This window comes from Anopheles arabiensis, chromosome 3 (assembly GCF_016920715.1).
Source record: "Anopheles arabiensis isolate DONGOLA chromosome 3, AaraD3, whole genome shotgun sequence".
Taxonomy (NCBI): Eukaryota; Metazoa; Arthropoda; class Insecta; order Diptera; family Culicidae; genus Anopheles; species Anopheles arabiensis.
Window position 1 is genome coordinate 60083522 of NC_053518.1, and position 21082 is coordinate 60104603.

At 37.0% G+C, this 21082-nt stretch overlaps 1 protein-coding gene across 5 annotated transcripts in view; it reads right to left on the reverse strand.

Annotated features, from left to right (window-relative positions):
* Positions 1 to 21082, reverse strand: part of LOC120901305 (muscarinic acetylcholine receptor DM1) — a 77206-nt gene that overhangs the window by 48511 nt on the left and 7613 nt on the right. For all 5 annotated transcript variants that reach the window (XM_040309129.1, XM_040309127.1, XM_040309128.1 and 2 more), the window contains exon 2: positions 17240 to 17874. The gene's annotated coding sequence lies outside the window, so the exon portion shown is untranslated. The remainder of the gene's footprint in view (positions 1 to 17239; positions 17875 to 21082) is intronic.

A 21082-nucleotide genomic window follows, 5' to 3' on the forward strand; every position in this document is an offset into this window, starting at 1 on the left:
TTCTGGTACTACACAATCGAGAATGTATGTCACAACGCCTCCAAGTGAATGTTGTAGCCGTACCGATTGGGAACATTTTCTCTTGCCTTTATGCTCTTGAAATGTAATTTATCGCAAATGGTTGCAATTGCATTCGCTTTGCCAGCTGAGCTGAGGGGCGTTTACAGTGAGCGGATATATTTTGAGGACGCGCTTCGGGATTTTGCCTCGTTATGATGGTGCCCTGCTCTTATCGCACGCAAAACATCACTTACGAAGAGCGTATGCAGGAAATTGAATGCAGTATATTCAATAAAACTGTTTGATTCGATAATGTTCATGTACTTGGTCTATATGGGGAAATGACCAGAAAGGTGCCGTAGTTAATTCTATCATTTCTACCAATACCTACATAATGAGGGTGGAAAACTGCTTATTAACACAAGTTTGCTAGCACAAAAGCTGTATTAAATGCTGTTATTAGATTAAATCTTGCCTATGTTATTTGAAACTTTCGTGTAATTAGTTAATAGATGCTTCAAAGAACAGTGACTACTTTTCTTTTGTGTAATGTATTAAAAATTTATTTATTTAGACGTAATGTACTGTTTATTGCTAATCTCTTTTACGATAACTATTCATTTACAACGGTACAGGTGATAGCAAAATGTGGCATAACATTAGTACGAACAACTTAAAAGGTTTAATCTCATAATAAATAAATTCCTGTATCCTGCTAATTTTATAAACTGTTCTTCTTCGATTGAGTTCGAAAAACTTTCTTACCGCATCTAAAGACAAATAATTCTAGCATAAAGCAGTGATGCGTGATTAGTATTTGTTTGTTACTTTTTATTGCCTTTGTTATCTTTCGGCTTTCATTTTTCCCATCGTTTTTGAAGCATAATATTATGGTAAACAAAATTGTTTTATTTTTATTTTGTATCCCTGTGAGTACATCCTAGCTAATGCCTATTGTACCATTGGGCCTTTTGTCGAACATTGTGTACCTGCATTCATGAACTAAACAAAATGCAATTCGATCCGTCTGTATCGAATTTGAGACTATTCCACACGTAAAGAACCGGTTGGAGTGAAGTTTAGACTTTATCAACCGGAAACGGGCTGGCATTTCCTCCAAATGCTGTGAGACAATACTCACACGGTACGGCAAAGCTCACGAGCACACTTATACGCGGTGATATGGCATACACATTCGTTCGTTACGTGCCATTTGCTCGAGCGCCGGATATATCGCCCAAGCTTGCATCCGGACGATCAGGATGAGAATGTACAACTGTAGCAAAGAATATAGTGCTCCATGCATACATGTATGCGGAAACTTTGTTTTTGTTTCATCATCACATGTAGGTCATACGTATGGGATATGTTTGCCGTGCTCTAAACTCCCGGTGGTTACTAAAAGAAGTTTCCTTCTTTCTGTTTTGCTTTTACAGTTGAGACTAGGATTTGTATCACTCTATTCTCCCTTTTGTTACCTTCCTGAAGTCATTTTCTCTGTTGTGTTACGTTTTTGCGAAATCACAACTATATTGTATGGAAAAGCAAAAGCGTCCCAGGTCACACAGAGTTTAGAGTCGTCGCTCGCGATGGTTTGTTACATCAGTACGCTTCGTTGTTGATAAGTTGATTCGTTGGTTGTATCCTTCACTCGAAGTCCCCACCATCACACCGGGAAGCTGTCAATGATTAGAAGCCCATCAACAACAGTAACTCACAATACCGAGTCAATACCTTCCGTATCCTCAAACAACCATCAATCCACCCAGTCTAGAAATGATTTTGCTTGGTTTGTCCCGAATCATATTGGCAGCAAAATGTTATTCCAATAGAGTTTTACAGCACATTTCGTACTGCGCATCGGAGCAACCGAAGCTACGAGCACGGTAAACATACCTTCAGATTGCTCAGAGGGGAAATATTGCAAAAGTTTGTCTTACGTCACGTATTGAACGAGCTGTATTGTATTTTAAAATCAATCGTTAACTTGAACTTTCGCTACGTCGAGATTTATTTCAAGGCTGGTTCAGCTACCGAATCATAACGATTTTGTCTTCCTTGTTTCATTACATATTTTTTTATAAATATAATATAATATAATTATATGTAATAATAAATATAATTATGTAATAAAAAAAACAGTTCCTCCATGTAGTTATAACCAATTGTACTAAAATAAAAACTTGTCCTATAAACGAGCAAATAATAGTTAAGGAAACGGCACGACGGTTACGGAATGAAAGTTTTGTGTTGGCGATTTCTAAACTGTGCATAAAAAATGTATTCAAGCAGATGGGATACTACGTTACAATTGCTGATAACTCCTGTTTTAAATGATTATGGCTTCTTCTTCTAGTTTTGCCACGAATTTTTAAGTTTTAATGAGTGATTTTTTTTATTTTTATCTTAAGTGATAGTTTTAATACGTATTACACAGACACACAGACTGTTCAGAGCCGTTCTGTGTTTCCATTTACGATGCCTCATAACAGATTTCTTTTAAATACCTTCTTTTTTAAGCTAAAACAAGCAGAAATAAAACAATGAAAGTTATTATATTTATTTTACTTATCATGATGAAAAATAAAAAAGCAACAGAATTCCGCGGTACTTCTAATAACATCAACTTATCTTCACATACTTTGATTTAGAAATTAACTGAATAATGAACGAATAATAGTAAAATGTATGCTTAGAGTTAATTTGACTTGAAATTACATTCACACCTCGAGAGATCGTTTGATTAACGAAATCATCGATTTAAATTTATTTAATTAAATTTTACGGATGATTTCCATTTTCTAGATGCCTGCGATTGATGTTTCATATGCACGTTCGATCCCCCACAAAAATTGTTATACAGTAATAACAACACTTCAAGTGACAATTGAGATGTAAATCGAAACATTTCTACTCATAGCTTAACCACTTAAAGTGATTCTATCAAAAGTATCTTGCTTATCACGACGATCTACGCATCGTTGAAATGTCATACACGTTTGCAAACAGGGAGAAAGCTTTGCTTATCGCTTGGCTAAAGGAAAGTAATCATGCTCGAAATCACACACATTGGGTAGTTTGAAGGGCCGTCAAGAGAGCCGTAGTAAAGAACTTTCTAAAATAATGTTAACGCCCGTTGTGACATAGGACAGCTACGTGCAACTGGGATGGTAAAAATTGAACCAAATAGCCCCTATACAATATCAACATAGGAATTTCCGTATTATAAAAATCAAACCTTAACGATTTCAAACAATGGGGCATTAGCGTCGGAAAATATGTCTTTTATTATTGAAAACACTACAAAGCATAACAAACATTACCCGATCAAAGTTTAAACACATTTTTACGAATATTCTTGTCCTGTGTATTCAGATCACGTGTTTGAAGCATTAGCAACCTGTGTTTGAAGCCTTTTACATTCATCTTCACAAAAACAAGGTATCAGCTCCATTTCCAAATATATTACATTCTTGCACGAGCTGTCAACTTCATGGCCGGAACAAAATTTGATCATTTCTCGTTAATCTCCACGACCATGCCCGGAGACCATTCTTCAAAGGATTATGGATTGTGGCAAAGCTTCACAAAATGGGGTGACTACAGAACGGCACCAGCTGTTACAACTGTTACGAAAATTTGCCTTCGGGGAACATTTTCACAAAGCCTGTACTGCGCACATAATCAGACCTCCACCTGGCAAGGGTGTTTTCGATTCACTAGTACAGCACAGCTTGCTTAAGGTTAATAGCTACCTAACCAACTACATTCAGAGAGAAAGTGTAATAACATAAAGTATACAACTGGTTATTGCCTCAATTGAATTAAATCTAAGACAAATTAATGCAATGATGCCGATGTATGCATTTGCTGACACTGAATGTGGTAAATTCGTTGATCCAGTCATTCGAATGTTAGATTTTGTGGGTTACTCGATGTCGATGCTGATCCGTATGTTAGAACTTTGTGATAGTATTTGCAAAATAAATAATGTTTCTGTCATACAAAACAAATATCAGTTTCTTATTATTATTATTATTATTATTTATTTTTAATTCAGCAGGGACGGCCTCAGCCACAATGCCTTAGCTTATCTATATTTTGTTCATTAAATATTAAAGATATGGTATTATAAATGTTCCATTACGTACATCAGAAGATTATGTGATGGAATTTCAAAAACCATTTAAGAAAACACAAAACATGAAAATTCTTTAATATAAATTGTAAAATTGTATGATTGAATATTTTTGTTATATTCTTACGAAAACTAATTTCCTTGACGATGAAAATTGCATAGTTTTGAGCAAACATTTTATTTGCAATTTTTTTAAATTATTTTGAAATTTTAGGTTATGAAACGTTCATGATGGGCTTTAAACATTGTATTTGATGTTTTTAAACATTTTAAGTCTTTATAAACGTCGTAATTTGCCAATAATGCAGGTGACTATTACTCCCCACGTAACCATTTTGCCCCACGTTCCTCTAACACTTTAACCGTCGGTCTGATAACCTGTAGTTTGTGTCAGACAGATAGTGCAATGGCAATTTTTCTTGTGATTGTTATCACTCTTTTGTTTCATAGCGATAAGCACTGTATCACACGATTTTCTCGTTTCTTTCGTTTTACAAAGAGTAGTAGAATACAACGCAGAAGCATGAACGTAAGCCGTCATACACACCCAAAAGGCGCGTAGGCGGGCGAATAAAGTGTTAATTGGTTGACATATATGTAGAGCATGTATATCGAAAGATATTTAGCAGAAAGTAATTTTTCATAGGAAAATTGTTTCATTTAATACACACAGTAGTATTTCATATAACATGTATAGAATGTAGAAGGGAAATGGGAACGCGAAAAGAATGGGTTTGCAGTTTTGAGACCACATATAACCTACAGCCTTTTCAAAAACTCGCTCGTTACTTGTATAATGCATTCTATTATCTGCGCTATCCAATAGTATCGCTACATAAGAAACCGCCAGTAGTGTCATAAATCTTGCTAGTTTTAGTTGACCCATACTATAAAGTGCGGTCGAGTCATTTTGGGATTTAAAATATAGTATGCCTTCCCGAATGTGGTGCAACGGGCGCGGTAAACTGCTAAAGTTCAACTATTCACTCCCAGCTGCACGATGGTAATTATGGATTCATTAGTAATTTGCATATGCCGCACACGAGACTGACCTCGTTCATAGGCTGCTAGAAACTTTTGGATGGCATATTTATTATCCACCAGGCTTTTGGGGTTCGACCCATGGCCTGCATAACAGCAATATTGGAATCTAGTTTACTACAGCATCTTGTTGGTGGTGGTCGTAGTAAATGGCCTTAGCTTTGTCAAACATGAGAACATATATGGAGGTAAGAGAGAGTGCAGATTTCTTGGCTCGCTCTCGTATATGGCTTGACGAACTAACTTACATGAACTAATATTTGTTTAAATGAATATCTTGAGTACGAACTACGATAAAACTTGTTTGTATGTAACTATATGCACCATGTGAACTGTGAACTGTTTGAGGACGAAGTGAATGTTATTTCGAACGAATGTTCTTTTTTGTAGATAATGCTCACCTTCAGTGCAAACACCTGATGAACAGAGACTGACTGTACAAAACGACTTATCAATTCCATTGCATATTTTGGAACTTCACATTTTCAACTGCATATTTACTTATTCAATCATTGCTTTTCAGTTCTACAGCAAAACATTGCAGTCTAGTTATGCATGCAGGAAGACATCATCCGTCACCTACATGGCAATAAAGTATATTCACACAAGTTTTTATTTCGTTAGTTGGAATGCCTGAAGGATCGAAAGAACAATAATTGTGCTTTGTTCTGCATATCTTTTTATGCGCATTTTCTATCTCCTTCTATGGTTATTTGCTTTTGTTTTTTTTTCGTTTTTTCAAGGACGTTCATACTCGAACCAGCCTTTTTACTGGTAATTATTTGAATAGTTAACTGAGCATTCCATGAAATTTAGTGTTTAGTTTCACAAATGCACGTTGTTTTATGCTTCACCATTTGTATTCATAGTCACTTTACAATTCTTCAAGCGCCTATGCATGGCAAAATCGCACTTTTGAATATGACAGGCTCAAACCTAAACGGGAACACTGCCACTTAACGAACTCGGGCAACACTCAACATCGACGGATATGCCTTCCATTGTATGTGCTGCAGTTCGGTACAATTTACCTTTCATACCGCTTACGATGCTAGCTTTCTTCCGACCAATGGGGCAATTTTCCTTATCCACTCAAGATTTCTCTTCCTGCAAAAGGCTTTTTCCGCTGCGGGCAACACTTGGCAGTCAAAACATACTGTCACACGCGGGGCAAACGCCCGGGACTCTCCAGACATAAAAGCTTTGTACAGTACTGTCAGATCCTTTAGGTGGATGGCATTCCAAGTCTTTTCCCCGGTAATGTACGCTCGGAAGTAGTTCGTTTCGTGTTGGCCACTCCATCGGAAAGGGCAAACCGGGAGAACAGTTAATTGTTTCCGCCCTTGCATCTGCGTGTACTGGATGACAAAGCTGCAACTGTCGATTTATCTTGACATCAGCAGTTACCCAGTTGTTGGTAATTGTTGGCAGTTTTCTATCGCTTATTTTATCGCTTTAAGGAGGATGGATTCGATGCTAAACGTGTCAAACAATGCTGCTCGGTGTTCAACAATGCACTTGAGATGCATGCATCAATTAACAGCAATACAAAAAGCTTGGTAAAAAGAATAAGGTTTTCTAAGCAGCGAGACTTGTAGTATAAACTCTCTTTTAGTTTTTTGTCCCAAACTATTTTTTTTATTTATTGTTATATTTTGATGATTACAGTGACCAACAAAATTTGATTGGGATTCCATTGAGTTCGTTATCGCGCAAATGGAATGACTGATTTATTTCATGCTAATTAAAATGCAATGACAATGGCAATGGAATATTTGTTATTCTTTTTTATCCATTGGACTATTTATACAACTTAACTACAGCATTTAGTTGCATTTGAACAATAAAAAACATTACGAGCGGTATTATGCTTTTAATTTATACTCTCGAACGCTGGTAAAAAACGAAACAGTTCTCGTGCTCCCCTTTTGCTTTCATAACGCGTAAACTTCAACAAGCAGCTTTGTGGTGCTCTACCACTCCAACCCGAATGTTAATGAGCTTACCCTAAAATAAAGCCACAGATTCTAGCGGGTGACAATGACCCTCTGCAACATCAGCACCACGCAATCAGCAGCAGGTTGCTATTTATCCTCTATACTACCGCGCAAACCTGCCGTATGCACGCATTTTGCAAATGGCGCTCAGACAGTAAAACCACCCGGTTCACCCATGGTGCAAATTAATACGATATTGTTGAACTCGCACATGCACTTATCATCAATTTCCAGCTGACAAAACATTGCACCATAAATCATAACGCCATTGCTGCGCCTCATATTCAGACCAGCGGTCAGTGTTGGCAGGCGAGCGTGTTATGGGTGTGTAGTAGTATGGCAGGAAGTGAGATAATATGTACAGGGACCGAAAAATGAAACGCCGTTATCATGTGACAGTGACAGACTTGAATTGTTGGATACCGATTGGCCCATGTCCTTTGACAGAACAGCGAGTTTAAGACGATTGTACTATGAAAGATGAGTATAGTAGTTTGACTTTCAAATGTACCTTGTACTAAAAATTCCTTAAAGTAAATTTAGTTTGTGTGTTCTTCTATAATACATACACAATTGCGTGAATAATATAACAGTTTCGTATTATACCAAAACATAATAATTGATTTGATGTGAAACATTCACCCCATAAATAGAGGAACTTAAAATCTTCAGCCACAAATATAACAACAACTAACAAACGAATCGCTTTGGACGAATGATTTTCAACCTTTTAGTAGTAACTGTCTGCCTAATCACAGGTATGATTTTTAACCCTATAATTCCAAACCCCGTTTTAAAACGGACTTCAGAAAAATCGATACAAAATGAGTTAGACAAGAATTTCTGTAGTTACTGCGCAACACTTCTTCTTCTTCTTCTTCTTCTTCTTCTTCTTCTTCTTCTTCTTCTTCTTCTTCTTCTTCTTCTTCTTCTTCTTCTACTACTTCTTCCTCTTCTTCTTCTTCTTCTTTTTTTTCTTCTTCTTCTTCTTCTTCTTTTTCTTATTCTTCTTTTTCTTCTTCTTTGGCACAACGACCATTGTCGGTCAAGGCCTGCCTGTATCATTAGTGGGCTTAATCAGAGCTGGATAATCATTCGTGCGTATGGGGGATGGTCCATTCGGGGGTTGAACCCAAGACGGGTAGGTTGTTCAGTCATGTGAGTTGACGATTGTACTACAAGACCGGCCCAACACTTCTATCTTTCATAAAACATCTTTACTTTTTGTTACCTCTTTTTGTTTAAGCACTGTTTTTGCACAAACATCATTTTGCAGCTTCATAAGCTTATTCTGGATTTAATAAGCCTTTACGCTTCAAAATTTGGTTTCAACAACCTTCTACAAATTCAGCTGCAGTTGATTATTGAAGGAATAATCGTTTTCCTATCTTACTTTTTAAAATACTGAAAATTTAGTAATGACTCATTGCATTTTGCGACATTTTAATGCTTTATTTTAATTTAAATGTGCACCATTGCTGCACCATCTGTTTTGGTTGAGGTATATTGTGGAAATGAGTGGCTGTCGCATTCTAGAGATTTGAGCGGGAACGGGTTGCTGTGCAACACGCCACGTGAGTATGTCTTAATCTCTATATTGTTTAATGTGTTTAATAACTATGCTGACTTGGTATTTTGATCTAGTTGTGATACGTTATTATACATCAGATTTTGACAGTCAATAAATAGCAATGGCCCAGCGGTGCTAGCTTATGGCACGTCTAGAATATTGATGCAGGGCGTAAAATACATTGTGTTTATTTTCGCCTTTATGTACCTATTATTGTAATAAAATGAAATCCAAAGGCCATCATTGACTCCTTATTTTGCGAGTTTAGCAAATAGTAACAAGCGATTTACAGAAAAGAAAGTGCCGTTGATATCGGTGTACACGACACTAATTTGTTTTACTCAGGTACAAGCTTAATTGACGTTTCATTTTCTAAGACGTTATTTTGTGTCGCCCAAGAGTTTTAAAAGTATGCTTCCCTCCTTGTTTTACGGTTCAAATGAAATGTTAGAACAACATTTTAGTTTGGTTTTCTTTTTTATATTACAAATGAGCCCAAATATTTTTAATGCATTTTAAACATCCACTCAATCAGTTTTTAACCTTTCTTGACAAAAAAATCTACATCAAAAACATTTAATCATATATGAGACCTGAACCTGCGACGAATCAGCGTTTGTTTAAATGTTTCTAGGCTGAAATAATCTAGACTGAAAACCTGTGGCTAGTTTGTCGTGTGGTTTTGCAAAAAGAGTATAATATTAAGATATAATTACCTACAATATATAATGTATAATAACATTGTACCGTTTTACTAGCACTACAACATTGCATCTGCGAACCATTTAAAACCATCAAACCCTCCAAGTGACAAACCATTTATATAATTTTTCTGCACTGTAGTTGTCAAATCGTTCGGGATAAGCTCACCTGTATTATGAAGCATATTCACTAAAGTTACTGTATTGTGATTGTGATATATGAGTATAAATTTGATGTGAAAAGCGTACCACACTTTTTTATACATAACTTACTTTGTGGTTATGTATGAAATGAAGTATGAAAAGTATGAAATATTGATAATGAATGACTAAATTATTTGATCAGATGATCAAGAAAACTTAAGAATTACTTGAACTTAAACCAGCTCCGAAATGTCGTAAAAATAAAATGTTTGTTTTACAAAAGCTATGTACATTGTATGTACAGTGTGCATATACAGTGTGTATGTACAGAAAGCTTAAATGTATGATAAATATTGAAAAGGACAATAATTCAAAAAAGACAGTTTAGATAACATAAAACTTTTTATGCATTCTAAGAATGTGTATTTACTTGGTGTAGAAAAAAACTAATATAAACGAGGCAAAGACTAAACTGATGGTGGCACCATCAGCGGATTACCAATAACTAATTCAAACCTACGTAGGCGTGACTTACAGATATGGGGACGCATTTTTGAAGTCGTCCGAGAATTCACCTATCTCAGGCAACGACAATAGCATGACTGCTTATTTGCGCGCAAGGATGCTGGCTGCCAACCGGTCGTTGGCAGGTGCCAAAGAACCTGTCGCGACGGACGAAGCTGGGACTATAGAACACCTATATAGTACCCGTACTCACATACGCCTTTGAGACATGGATATTGTCCAAATCTCACGAAACCCTATTAACTGCGTACGAGAGGGACATGCTCAGAAGGATACTTCCCGTACCCCGTATGAATTGAAGGGCAATAGAGGAGTCCGTGAATTCTGTTTAGGCCGTCCACAAGGACAGAGGAGTCATGGTAGGCCCAAATTGAGGTGGCAAGATGGCGTGGAGACGTCCGCCATTAAGGCCGGAATAACGGACTGGCGCGACAAAGGTGCGAGACCGTGAGCGGTTTCGGACACTTCTGAGGCAGGCCAAGACCGCAAAGCAGTTGTAGCGCCGGATGAGTAAGTAAGATAAAACTAAACAATATGTTAACATAATTATATCCATAAATCATGATTGGTGAAATATCGCTTATGCAACTGTTAACTGTTTGGAATATTTTTGACAGTTTTTAAAGAGTATTTGAATTATAAGAAATAATATTATATTTGAATTTATCAGAACCATTTTTTTAATTAATACACATTACACTTTAAATTCACTACACATGCAAAATAGATTTATAATATTAAACCAAAATTATTTGTTGAATTCATTCGATTAATAATCCAATCAAATGTACCCCTTAGACAAATAGTTTATACTTACTCACTTTTGGGTTTTTCAATGTGTGAATATATGTAGATTACATCTCGAATTCATTTATAGAACACATGAAACGTATGCCCTCACCGTATAATAACCAGATGATCAATATTTTTCAAAAAACATTTATAATCTTATCGTTCAAGCAAAAAGCGCACATTTCAATTCCCGAGCCCTGTTGGATTAATTAACAATAGCTTAGTGTAATGAAGCAATAAAACATTTTCTGCCAGCTAAACCTATAGCACCATCTGCTCTACAATAGCTGATTGAAATTGACGACCCTTTTAGAGTGACATATATTGGCCTTACAGTCATAGCATGGTATTCGCTGCCACTGGATAGATTAACCAGCATTGCAAACATAACAGTTTCTTTGTGATTTGAGGAGGAAGTCTACCCGCATCACCAGTATGCCATACCCGCAGCTCATCCCGATCAGCAGTGTCAAACTTAAAGCGACCTATTCTCTTTCGATTGTGATGATTTTATTAACATATTTCAGTATAACATCATACTAAGGCTTTTGCGTGTCTTTGGAACGCCACCTGACAGCCGAAACCCATCAAATGTCGATGAACGTCAACGGAAAATGGCACCGCTGGTAATTTAAATGCATTAAAATGCCCTTCCTAACCCCTGGGCCCAAGACCTGGACCAAGACCGACACGGAGTCCAACCGGCTGCGGTCTTATTTAAACGGATCATATTAAATGCCAACCTATTGACCGAAAGCTAAACCCTTAAGCTTCTACCCCACCGTTATCTGACAGGGTCCATGCAAACAACCCGAAACAAACCCGTTACAATGCGCAAGCAAACTAGCCGCGGATTCGATCCGTTCACCCTTTGGATAGGGAGAGATAGACGAGGTAAAATTTAATAAAAACCCTTTTCCGGATTGAAGACCCTGCTCTTCTGCGTGTAACAGCCGTTGGGTTTGACGGCAGCGAACGTAATGTACAATGAAGCTTCTCCGATCGTCCAAACAACGGGTACGGTCAGTCGATGATTGACAGAACTATCTCATTTTAACAACGTTACCAATGGTCCATCAACCCGTTCATTGATGACAACGGCTATGATATAATGGAAGAAAAAAAATGATAAAAGAAAGGAACGGCCCCCGTAGTAAGGATTGACGTGTTACTCAATAAATGTGGAAAGCCTGTATAAGCAGCGTAGGTCGTTACGCCAAATACAAGAGGATAATAATTTTTATTTCCAAACATTTAAACAAGCTAATATTTTACCGTTCTGCAAAAATATGTTAATTTAAAATTAAATTAATCGTTCTAAGGTTGAATTTACCAAAGAACAATGAAGGCAGTCAATAATTATGAAAAGGAAGATGCAACAAATACAATAATATTTACGCGCTAGTGTGCTTTGTGTACGCCGCGTGTGAAAGTAAATTTGCTTTCAAATGATTCTTCAAATATTGACTGTTCATTTTCATGCAGCCGAAATAGCTTTACGAAGAGCAAAAAAGGCGTTTGGAAGCAAAGAACGGATAAACCAGCCTAGCAAACACGTCGAACGTGCAAAGCGTTCTCAGGTATGGCACGAAAAATGATCAGGCCTTTTCAATGTATCGCGTAAGACTAAATCATTTTAGTGCCAACCGGTGTGAAGTCAACGTTTGCTTACTTTAGGCCCAACACAATTGAGAGCTGCATCGCAGCGTGCCACTGAATACCTGGCGTGTTGGACAAAAGAGTAGACTCTTCTGGTACGGTTATTGCGGAAACGCTACCCTTTGGAAAGCTACGCTTGTAGATCAATTTTAAAACACGGTAACGAAACAACAGTACAACAGAATAAGGGGTGGTATGGCAGTCTACTCGTTTAATAGTTAGTGGAACGTAGCTGTCAATTTGGTAAGAAAACTAGGTTGAACAAGGTTGTTGAATGATTGTTAACCTACAAACATTTTGTTTGCAGTTTTTTTCGTTTAAAATAAATTACAATAATCCAGTAACGCTTCTACAATATCTAAATAAATTTTAATAACTTTTATTAATCTTACTTACATATTATTTTCCGTTAGTGGTTGTTAGAAGAAAAATTTAGTGCTTTTAAATTGAACTATTAGGTAATCATTATTTTGAATTAATAGCGTTTAACTTGTTAATTTCAACTTAGTTTATGTTACTTAGATAGCAAGAAATTATGTTTATGTTATTAGAATAATTTATATCACACATATTATGATTTTAATAACTAAATAAACACACATTAGGGAAATCATTTCAATATCTGAGGATTGGTTCGACGAAAATTTTAAGCTTATTTATGTTATATCATAAGATTAATGTTACCAGAACATTTCTTCATTTTCAGCCTATATTGAAATGAACATACCATCGTTATATGTTAATATAAGATTAATATGTACAAATTTTGTAAAAACTACAGGTAAACTGGAGCAACGGCTTATTGGCAACGCGCCAGTAAAATGGTAATTCAAGCAGAATACGAGATTGTTCATTCAGAAAATGTATTGGAGCCATTTTCTTCAGCGTTTTAGCAACTAAAACATGTTTAAATATACACCCATAAACACTAGGAATTCATGTTAGGAAATTGTGTCACGAATATGAATGCGGGACAAATAAAGGAAGCAGTTAAAAATTTTACATCAAAAAAACGTTACACATCGGTGTAAAACAAGAACCAAAAACCAGCCCACCAAAGTAAATTAACAAAAAAAGAACATAAGGAACACCGGAAGGGATGATCCATACTTTACCAACTCCTGGTTGAGCTGTAGCGTTGGTAGAGATCCGGTGGGTAAAGAATTCTGCTCGGCTCGCAACCTCTGGGCGCACGGAGAGAAAATTCTGTATTTACATTTTTTGAAATCCTTCCACATCAAGTTAACATTTATCTCGGCCGGGACTCGATTGCCAGATGAGAGATGTATAGAACGCTCACGTAGCACAGCTACTGTTACTGCACAAACCATTTTCGAAACAACATAAGGCAAACATCATCATACACAGTTACCACCTAGCTAAAGCGCAAAATCACCAACCTACCACCACAACTCACCTATCGACCACAATATATTCCCTATAGATTCCGCGCGTGTGAGAGACCTTTTTTAAGCTCTCACGAATCAAACAGTCTTTTCCATTTTATCACTCCTTGCAGAAAAAAAACTTTTCATCTTCATTTTACGTGCCTAGTGATCTTGTTTTTTTTTTGTTTTTTTTCTTCTCTTTGAAAGTGTCTGCCTTAAGTTTATCGCCGTCTCAAGTGAACAAAATGATTTAAAATACGTGCAAAAACTAATACTAAAAATGGGCCATTTATTCAGCATATTATGATGATTCGTAACATTGGTCATATATAATATTCCAGAAGCTTGATTATAACCATTCAACTCTTTTATTATATTTTATATGTTTTGGATTGGTGTAACGAATTTGAAGAAACTTTCTCATACCTATTACGGGCATTTACGATTTTTTTTCATATCTAAGCAATAAACATGCCAATTATTATTTTATTTTATAACATTTATCATTTTTGTTATAAAAAAGAAATGAATTTTAGGTAATCTTGATTTCCGATAAATAAATATTTTCTAACGATCTAATAAATATATAATATTTAACGATCAGCTTACAACTTAGTGCATACTCTGTTGTTTTACTTCAAAATACTGTAATTAAATCAGCAATTCCCATCGATCTAGCCATGCATTTAAGTACGTTAGAACTTAATATTATAGTAATTATCAGTGTCGAAACATTAGTTTTTTTTAAACATAATATGCTTTAATTTTCAAAACACACTTATTTGAATCTACACGAAAATCAAGCACGATGTTTACTATATTTTCAAACCGTCAAACCGTAATATGAAGCATGAACTCGACAAAGTTCGGAATTGAAACTAAAATATCGTTATAATTTCATGTTTTTTTCCAAAGTTTTGTTTTCTTGTATAATGTGGTAAAATAAGTGAAACTTTGCGTATTAAATATAATTTCTATAGACTACAAAATTTGTTAAGTGTTAAGAAGTCACTATTTTAAATCAACGCAGTAGAAATACTCTTTACATTGCTATATCATTACATTGCATTGCTTCCCTAAAGAATGGGCTACACAAATTATAAGCACTAGTGTCTAAAAATAGTACAACTGTTGTTCTTAACGTTCCATGTGTCTGACATATTTTATTGAGTTCTCATCTTACATGTTTTCTTCAGCTAGTGCATTGCTAAAGATTCTATTTAAATACGAAAAATAATAAAAAAAACTATAAACTAAAAGATTAAATGATCAAAAGTGTCGTTTCACTTATACTCATCACTTTTGAGAGGCATAATTACATTGATATTACTAGCTCAGCAATTACTATCGTCACAAAAACACATCATTCTCATTCTCGCAATATACATTATTACACCATCATCCCGTCAGCATAGCAGGAGGCTCCTTCGCTTCAGCATCGTCGCCGACACGAGCAAAAGAAATGAACGATTGGGAAACTTTCACCTTACAGATACCGTCACATGGGGCTATTGTGTACCAATTAATCTTTCATGAGTTCGATTTATTTTTCATCATTATCTCGTTTTTTTTTGCACCGTCCTAACATGTAATACGGAAACCGGATGCAGAGTCGCGAAGATAAAAAAAGGCAAGCTGCAGATCCGCGAAGCACTCGGTGGCATGTGAAAAGCAATAATTTTCCATTAATTTCCATTTCTTTTTCGTTATTTAATTTCTATGATAATGTGCCTGTCCATCAGCGCGACTCTGAATGCTGAAGCAACCAAGCGATTGTTCCGTACAGAGGCACTAAAGCAATCCACATCTACGATGCAGCATCGTCACGTCAAACGCAAACGACGATAGTACACGACTCTGCGCGGAACGAGCAGGACAACCTTCAAGGAACCAAGGACGTGCAAGGCGACATGCAACGTCAGGACAATCCCTCACCACTGCCACAGAATACATGTTCCCACACATAAAGCGCACTGTCGGACATCCTTGGCAGGGATGCATTAACACGTACACACTTCCCCATTTGCCGTTCTCGTCCATGAGCTATTTACCTCCACAGTCCTATTTGCCCAGGGGAGGATTGGCTCATGGGATGAGATAAAACACGTTACATCAAGTTTCGGCGATACTACTAGCAAGTATTGTATGAACAGCAGCGCCTAGTGTAAGAGGTTAATTACAATTGCTTTGTAAATGTTATACCACCCCATCATATACTTATTTCCCACCAGATTGTTCTTTAAATGAAAGTCGTCTAATGAATTCCTTGAACTGCAACAGCTTTAAATTGGGCCTCCGTTTCTAGATTGTAGGGTGAAATTTCAGCCTGTCAGCTGTTTGCATTGTATAGCAGTTTTCGAGCAGCTATCAAAGTAGGTATAGTAGACAGGTGGGCTTGTCCCATGGTGTATGTATTTAGAAGGCTGATTTTTTATCGCTTCTGCTATTGAATGAAGATTTTAAGCATGTTTTGTGTATTCGCCAAGCTACCAGAAAGCCTGTTTGAGCAAAAGTTTCCTCCAATGTCAAATTTCATAAAAAAAAGCTGACAAGAATCGTAAAAGGCACCATTGTTGGTTTTCTATAAAACGCAAACTCACTTAAACCTACGCATACATGCATTGGAAGAAGAAAGCAATAAAAACGCATGCTTCGGTATACGTTTGCACTCGGATGTCAGTTGCGCAGATACCATTCACAGCTTGGGTGAATTCATAGAATCTCCCATACAATTCAGGACTTCCAATTGCCTTTTCCTTTGTCCACATGGTGGATATTATGCAGCCAACGGAACCCAAACAAATACAACAAAAAACCCCAGCCACATTCATGCAATTATTCAATTTATCGAGCTACACAATGAAAAAAAATCAGTATACTTTTTACTTTAAAATTAAATTAGGTTAGATTAGCGTATCATGTAATCAAATATTCTGCTGAACATGGTCACATACGTTTGCAGGGTACTATAAATTCGTACATATAGAGTAAAGTGAAGCAGAGTGAAGTAGACAAAACATTGCTAGGATTTGACATCGTTTGCAATAATAATATTAAATGTAACTTTTTTAAAGTGTTTAAACAAATCCCATTCACATTAAAACTTATGTTTATGCAACTTTAAATTTTTTTCACAACAACCGTTGTCAGTCAAGGCCTGCCTGTAACATGTTGAATTTAGCTTTCAATGACTAAATCAGAGTTAGAGAATAATGAAAGTGCAAGAAATTACCCGCCAATGATATTTGTGGCTAATTTTATCATCTACCTGATGTGTCACTTACCTTATCGAATAAACAACGGCTTCGAAGACTGTCCGGTGGGGTTCCATCGCGAGAGCAATCTTTCCATCATGCCGCCCGCCAGCTCGAACGGATATGATTATTACTATGCTCGTTCACACCAAATAGTCGCACCTTGACGTCAACAGTAGACGATGGAAGGCCAGCAGCCAACGCACAACTGATGACACACACTCAAACAACCACGGACCGAAATGCACATCTCTTCTCTAACAAGGATCGCTGATCGTATCCTCCACCACACACTTCTGCCCAAACGCTACAATCGGTGTTAGCGTTTCACTTCTCTTCACAGGAAACATTTTTTTATTCCGTTTCAATCCCAATCCTCGTACTCACTTATGTACAACAAGGTCACACACGTACACACGATCAGTTCACTGCTGAGCACACTTCTAATGGTGGTTAATTACTACCTAAGCAAATAATTTCACACTCATTCACCTTCGCAAAGGTGTTTATCATTTTTCGAGAAAACATTTTCACTGTTAGTTTGTTTCACTACAACCACGTTCCCTTCAATCATTAGCTTTTTCATAAAAGTTTCATTGCAAGTTTGGTCGGGAACTTTCCTCGATGGTAATTAAACACAAATGTACACTTCAGTTTTGCTTTTCCTAAGAGCAAAGAGTAGTGATGAGAAGAGATTTATAACATGAATTACGCTGTGTGCATGGTAATTTCCAGCTCGCGCTTTAGGAAATGTTCGTCAAAGAAAGGTTTTTAACTATTAAATGTAGTTCTTTTTTTGTTCATCATTTGTTTTGTTCGGATGTGTTTTTATTACACTTCTGTTAACTTGGTTAATTTTTGGATTTATACACATATACATTGTTCCAGCAATGTACAGCAACATACAACACTCTATCAAACAGTTCGTATGATTAAGGTACTTTATAGAAAAGGAGAAAAACAATTTCTAACACTACACTGGGATGAACAAAACTTCCCCATTGATCAAAAAATGGTCTATTGGATGCAGAGCGACTGTATCTGCCTCCATTACGCATCCCTCTTCCGTTCTACTCCTTATCGAACCGGAAAGATTAATATATATTCTATTTGATGATGGAGTATCTGCTTTTCCTGAGATGGAAAACTCTCTTTCCTGTAGCATCTTGCAGCCCCTATTATCAATTCTCCATACAACGGTTGGGAAATGTTTATCCACCGACGGTTCGTCAGTATAACACATAACGGTGCGGACCTTTCCCTTTGCTGATGTGGGCATGCACGATGAGATAAAAAGAGCCCTAGTGAACATATTGGTATCGTAGGTCAAACCGAAGGTCAACGACATTTCGAACCACTCGAAGGCCCGAAGAAAGCCCGTGTGCTATGTACATTTCGTTTATTTTCACGCTGCACGAGAAATATAAAAAGACACAGCGAGCAAAATGTAAAGAGAGGTGTAAAGAAACCCAGTTCAACAAATAATATGTAGAAACAAGATGTGAGACGAGGACACGGTAAGCAAAGAGGTAGCCAGTTGTGCGGAGAAAAACGATTTTCCATCAATATATGAAGCAAACCGCTCAATTTGTTTGTATCTTCACTTTGCCGGTTATGGTTGGGTTAGACATGAGATCAGTGTTTCGGGGAGAACTTTCAGTTTGCAGCAATGCGGTTACTGCTTTGTTATTATTTATTTAGGCTGGATGATGTGGTGATCAAGGCTGGAAAGGAATTCATATTGCAACTGCAAATAAGTGTCATTCCTTTAGCGATGATTAGCGATGAAGTACGTTGTGTCACTTTAAACGATCCTTATTATGATTGGTATTGTAAATGGCCGCGCAAGAATTGGTTCAATGCTTAATAGGTTTATGTTAGAAGGGGATCTAAATTTCATAGTAAAAATGCAGTTAAAATTTTAACAGAAATGATTATTAAAACATGCTTAGTAGTTTATAAGCTGCTGAAACCTGATCACAGACAAAAAAATACAAAAACTGTATATTTTCAATATTTTTGATAAGTTGCTAACGTAAATGTTTGGCATAGATTTGTTTGTATTTTTTTTAAATATTAAATTCTATTTGCTTGGCTAGTAAGTACTCTAACCATCAGGTTTTTTTTGTTGAAAATTGAGAAAATTACAAGTATTGAAATTAAGTTTAAGTGTTCTAGTTCAGCATGCCTGCTTAAAGTCTCATGTCCCATTGCTTCATCGCGCAAAAAAGAACCAATCATACCCAAATCATGTAAGCTCAAATGATAGACATTAGTTTGCACAAGCATGCGAAATGTGCTTATTTCCAAATTCCATGCAAAGCGGTCGCATTCCATGAACCACCAAAAAGCCCGATTCTGCTGTTCACAGTGGCTCATCGACTCCGTTATACGGATGGGCGATCGTTAGGCTCGCAGTTCTCATGCTCATCATCATCACCATCTTTATCATCGTACCAAGCCAACATTAACACGGCGTACTGTTGCTATATATCGGAGTGTACGGCATACATTCTCCAGACACACAGCACGTCGGACCTTTAGTCCATTCGACTACCGTCATTAGGCCAACAAGTAGAAGATGAATATTTAAACTATGCACTGTGCTCATGAAAAATGTAGACGCAACCGAAATGAGAAGAAACCGCCGACAAGACCCGGCGCTCAACCACACCACCTACCTTTCAGGACTCCATCTAGTGCCTCAACGAATCGACCGGAAGCGTACCGGGGTTTGTGTGTACGATGTGTACGCAGCCGCATGAGGAAGGTTGATGATTTATCGAATTATTGAAATGAGCCGTCGACCCCGTCCGGAACGGTATGGTTGTCAGCCGGTCGACCAATACGCCCATCTTGCTACAATCTGTTACGGTCCACCTTCGAGCTACACAGGCTACGCGCGCATATATGTGTGTGTGTCTAGGAGTTTTCTTATGACTTCCATTCCGAGCCACTCTATTGCAACGAGCAACTGAAACACGCCGGTACATCCTGGTACATGGTTGGTGTCTATTAGTCAAACTATCTTCGTCGGCTGTTTCACTACTGCTTTCACCTCTTTGTACATCAAAGCAATGAGTGTCAGATATTGCTGCTGTTCAAAAGAACGGTCGGAATAATTTACATCAACTCCATACAGAGTGTGCAACCGAAACGAACATATCATGCCACATGCGTTGAGAATTTGTAACAATTGATTACATAGGGTCTCTGACAGATGGACCTGTAAGTTTAAAAATACTTAAATTTAAATATTTGTAAGAGACTTTAGTATAAACAAAGTATATGAACTTAACCTCTCAATTTCGAATTGTATTACATTAATTGGGCGTAAAGTCTTACGTAAAGATTGAAACAAAAAAAAAAACAATGCAAAAAAATGAATTACTCCAATATGTGTTCTAAATTAACAAAATACAATGATGCAAAGAATTCGCAAATTTCTACAATTACCTCACATTGAAGTACAATGCGAAAAATCAGTACAAGTATATCCAATGCAGCCGGTGAATTATACCGCTAAAGCAAAAACATTAAAAAAATATATGCTTTTCTCGTATTTCAATAACTCCCATCCCCAACGTCTGCCTGCGATCAGATATCCAGTGAAAAGCCCACTGATCCGTGGAAGCGTCCTTCCAGCGAGGGACAGAACGCTGACCAACAAAGAAACCTTTGTACTAAATGACCCCAAGAAAGGGTTCAATATTTCCATTTTGTAATTTCCCTTTTTCCTTCTTACAATAGAATCCCGAGTGGACGGCCGAAGACACAGAAATGTGTCGTAGCGGGTATGCGGGAATTTTTGATAAGCCTTTACATTTGACAGCGTATTGAAGTACATACACACGGACACAAACATGTTCTTGT